The sequence below is a fragment of the Canis lupus genome, chromosome 35 (assembly GCF_011100685.1).
Source record: "Canis lupus familiaris isolate Mischka breed German Shepherd chromosome 35, alternate assembly UU_Cfam_GSD_1.0, whole genome shotgun sequence".
NCBI lineage: Eukaryota > Metazoa > Chordata > Mammalia > Carnivora > Canidae > Canis > Canis lupus.
In genome coordinates this window covers 25,359,428-25,364,510 of record NC_049256.1, presented here as the reverse complement: position 1 = coordinate 25,364,510, position 5,083 = coordinate 25,359,428, and positions in this window count along the sequence as shown.

Sequence of the window (5,083 nt, the reverse complement as noted above, 5' to 3'; positions counted from 1 at the left end):
ATAAAGTGGCATAGGGAAACTATGTTGATGAAATGTTCTGTATCTGAATTATGGTGAAACATTGGTATATAAAATTCATTATATCATACAATTAATATAAGTGCATTTTTTACAAATTATTCTTCAATAAACTTTATTTTTTATCAAGAATATTACCGAAAAAAAAAAAAAAGAATATTACCGGCTGGAAAAAGGGCAGGCGACAATTATTATCAGGTTAATTAAGCACAGTAAGAACTTAAAAAGTACTATTTACCAACTCATAATTATATATGGAAATTAAAGAGGAGAAATTATGGTGTAATTAATTAAAAAACCTCTAAAGAGAAACAAAGGCAAAACTGAACTATTGGGACTTCATCAAGATAAAAATCTTTTGCACAGCAATGGAAACAGTCGATAAAACCAAAAGACAACTGACAGAATGGGAGGAGATATTTGCAAATGTCTTATCAGATAAAGGGCTAGTATCCAAATCTATGAAGAACTTATCAAATGCAACACCCAAAAAATAATAAATCTAGTCAAGAAATGGGCAGAAGACATGAACAGACATTTCTCCCAAGAAGACATACAGATGGCAAACAGACACCTGAAAAAATGCTCAGTATCTCTCGGCATCGGGGAGATATAAATCAAAACCACAATGAGATACCACCTCACACCAGTCAGAATGGCTCAGCAAATCAGGAAACAACAGATGTTGGGTGAGGATGTGGAGAAAAGGGAAAAGTAGTGCCCTCTTACACTGCTGGTGGGAATGCAAGCTGGTACAGCCACTCTGGAAAACAGTATGGAGGTTCCTCAAAAAGTTAAAAATAGAGCTACCCTACAACCCAGCTAGGGTAATACACCCAAAGGATACAAACATAGTCATCTGAAGGGCACCTGAACCCCAATGTTCACAGCAGCAATATCCACAAGAGTCAAACTATGGAAAGAGCCCAGATGTCCATCAACTGATGAATGGATAAAGAAGATGTGATATATATATATATATATACACACACACACATAATGGAATACTACTCAGCCATCAAAAAGAGAAATCTTGCCATTTTCAACAATACTGATGTAACTAGAGGGTATTTTGCTAAGTGAAATAAGTCAGAGAAAGATAATTATCATGATTTCACTCATGTGGAATTTAGGAAATAAAACAGAGAATCATAGGGGAAGGAAGGGAAAAATAAAACAAGACAAAATCAGAAGGAGACAAAACATAAGAGGCTCTTAATCATAGGAAACAAATTGAGGGTTGTTAGAAGGGAGAGGGTTAAGGGGATAGAGTAACTGGGTGATGTAAAAAAAAAAAACATTGGGTCTTAGGTGCAACTGATGAATCACTGAATTCTACCCCTGAAACTAATAATACCCTATATTACTTAACTGAATTGTTTTTAAAGATTTTGTTTGTTTGTTTGTTTATGAGAGACCCAGAGAAAGGCAGAGATACAGGCAGAGGGAGAAGCAGGCTCCTCGTGGTAAGCCTGATGTGGAACTCGATCCCAGGACCTTGGGATCATGACCTGAGAGCCAAAGGCAAATGCTCAACCACTGAGCCACTCAGGTGTCCCTACTTAATTGAGTTAAATGAAATAAGAAAAAATAAAAAATAAAAACAAATAAAAACATCAACACTTAATGGTAAGATTCCACATACTAGACCAAGCGAATGGGAAGATCTGGAGATCAGGATTCCCCCTTCACTCTTTTGCTCTCCCCACTGAACACATATATTGGGCTCAGCTACTGAAGTAGCTGAACAACTGGGGTATAAGTACTTTTCTAGCTGAATCCTGGGTTATGTCACAGTGATATGGACGATCTCTGACTATGCCACATCAGCCTTCCCTGTTGATGGTGTGGTTCTGAGGACCCAGCAGGTCCTTTGTTGGCAGAACTCTTATTTCCCCAACAGAAGAGAGCTCTGATTCAGAAATAAATGAGGAAATCAGTACGATAAAAGAGAAAGCCTAGAGACAGCGCCAATACATACCATACAATAGCAACAGTTCTAAAATTTGGTGGAGAAAGGCAGAGAACTCAGGCTGAGTAATTGGCTTTCATACAGAATCAATAGAAAATTATAGTTCTACCCCACACAAAAAGTTCCAGATCTAGTAAAGAAATAGACTAGAAAAGAAAGTATTTTAAGATTTTAGAAGAAAATTGGAGAATATTTATGACCTCAGGGAAGTGCAGAATCCCTTATTATCAGATACAAAACCAAAAATGATTAAGGAATATGGTATTCAAGTTGAACAATTGAAAATTAACATTTTCTTTATTTATTCGTGAGAGACACACAGAGAGAGAGGTAGAGAGAGAGAGAGAGAGAGAGAGAGAGAGAGGCAGAGACACAGGCAGAGGGAGAAGCAGGCTCCATGCAGGGAGCCCCACGTGGGACTTGATCCCGGGACTCCAGGATCACGCCCGGGGTGAAGGTGGTGCTAAACCGATGAGCCACCGGGCTGCCCTGAAAATTAACATTTTCAATGTAACAAGATCCATTCTAATCACAATTAAGGGACAAACAATATATTTGTAGACATTATTTGTTACATCACTAAGAATCAGAAAAGAATCAGAATCCAAAGTTCATAAAGACCTCTTAAATATCAATCAGTAAAGAAAAACAACCCAGAAGAATACTGAACAGACAATTGGTAAAAGAGGGAACTACAAAATGACCAATAACTTGCAAAAAGCAAGGAAATGCAAATTAAATAATAGTGAGATACCATTTCACATCCTCAGTGCCAGGAATGTAGGAAAACAAGGATGCCAACTTGGTGGTCTGGAGTCCAGTTGAAAGTGTGTATTCCCTAACACTCAACAGCTTCCCTTCTTGGTATATACCCTGGAAAAAATCTTGTACATCTACACAGAGATCTGTACTAGAACATAAGGTGCAGCAGTGTTTGCAAGAGAGTTAAAAATAAGACACAAGAAGGTCATGAAGAGCTCACACACTGACTTGGGTGGTTACAGGTGCTGATCACGATCACCAGAAAAGAACGGATAGTTTGTATATGGAGCCCTGAAAACTAGCTCACTGAGTGACAAAAATTAAACAATCCTAACACTACATCGCCTACAAAAATGGAATCCAAATGAATTAAATGCCTATGAGTATAAAGTAAATTCTAAAGTTTTAAATAAATAAATAAACAAACAAGAACTTGAAGTCAATCCCATAGGCACAAATCAAAATCAAATCAGTAATTTCAATTATGTTAGAATTCAGGTTTTCTGTTCAATTAAGGATCTATGACAAAGTTACCCTGCATGTGAGGAGATACTTTTTAAATATCAAAAAACAACAAAATATTAATAGCCAAACTATATCAAGATCTGAAAAATCAACAAAAAAAAATGTAAGTGACTCAGTGGAAAAATGAACAAAGGATATCATCGGGCAGTATTCAGATGAGAAAACTGCAATGCTAACAATCATTTAAAGAGATTTATAACTCAGTTCCCAAACTGGACAGATAAAACAATGAGATGTCACCTCACTCCCTATTTGCCTGGCACAAATTAGAAAGCTAGATAAAAGCAAGCACTGAGGAGTTCATGGGACATAAAAATTGGGACATAAAAACGCTCACCTGCCAATACTGGATTCTAAGATCCTGAAGCCACCAGAAGTATCTGGCAGCACTTAGTAACTGCTGGAACATGGGAGTCTCACTGGGAGGGTGAAAAAGTGTGCACACACTGCAGAGGAATGCTCTGGAGTCATTAGGATTCAGGTAAATTAGAAACACAGCAGCATAGAGGGGTCTTAAAAACATCACAGCGGGACCCCCAGGGTGGCTCAGTTGGTTAAGCCTCTTTCTGCCTTTGGCTCAGATCATGATCCCAGGGTCCTGGGCTCCCTGCTCAGCTCGAGCCTGCTTCTCCCTCTTTCTCTGGTTCTCTCTCTCAAATAAATAAAATCTTAAAAACAAACAAACAAACAAACAAACAAACAAACAAAAAAACCAAAACACATCACAGCGTCAGAGCCTGCCACTCCCCACCAATATCCTCACTGTGGAAATACACCAACTAAATGTTCACTAACACGGGAATTCATTATGACCTAATCTTTCAATGGAATGGACTCCACTGCATGTATTTACCAAGATGAACAAAATCAATACCCCGTGGCAAGTGACCAAAGCTTGGATATAAATGGTCAGTGCAACAACACAGCACTTGATGCTATTTTGCCTGTCCTTAAACATTCATTTAAATGATGTACTGCAGCTAATATTTCGGAAAGTACCTTTTCATATTTTTAATAAAAACGGGTGCTGGGAGTTTCCACCCCACCTGCAAAGGCACTGCTGACACTCAGAGGGCTAGGCGGTGAGTCCTTCCTTCAGCTTGTCACCGTTTATTTCTCTAAACACAATCTGGAGCAGACACGGTCTAATGTTCACTTTCAAACATCTAGGGGCTGGAGATGCAGGTTTCCATCACATTATTTTTTGTATTTTTCCATTTAAAGCCCCTCTCAGGAAACCCCAGGAGCTTCACCCCAAAAGTACAAAGCTGGGAGGGGTCGGGGTTCTGTACTCAGACTCACCTCTTTCCTTTTGGCCCGACTCAGGCCTAGGGTCTCCATCTCCTTTACCTGACGATCCCACCAGGGTCAGCTCCTCTGCTAGAGCTCTCGCTCTGAGAAGGAAACGAGGAAAACCTCCGCGGGGAGCAGCCGCAGTCGGGCTCCTGAGCGCGCTGCAAGCCGGCCGGGGACGCCAGCTTTGGCCGGGCGAGCAGCGACCACGCCAGGTGCAAGGGCGCCAGGTGTGCACGGAGGGGGCTGCGGGTGAACCCGAGATGCGGGGAAACAGGCCCCGGGCGGCGCCTGCGCGGCGTGGGCAGCCGGTGGGGGCGGGGCCAGCGTGGGGGCGGGGCCGGCGTGGGGCGGGGCCAGCGTGGGCGGGACCGGCGTGGGGCGGGGCCAGCCTGGGGGCGGGCCCAGCGTGGGGGCGGGGCCAGCGTGGGGCGGGGCCAGCGTGGGGGCGGGGTTCCTGCGGCCCGAGTCTCCGGACGCCCTCGGGGGCGGGGTCTGGGCTCGGAGGGGCGG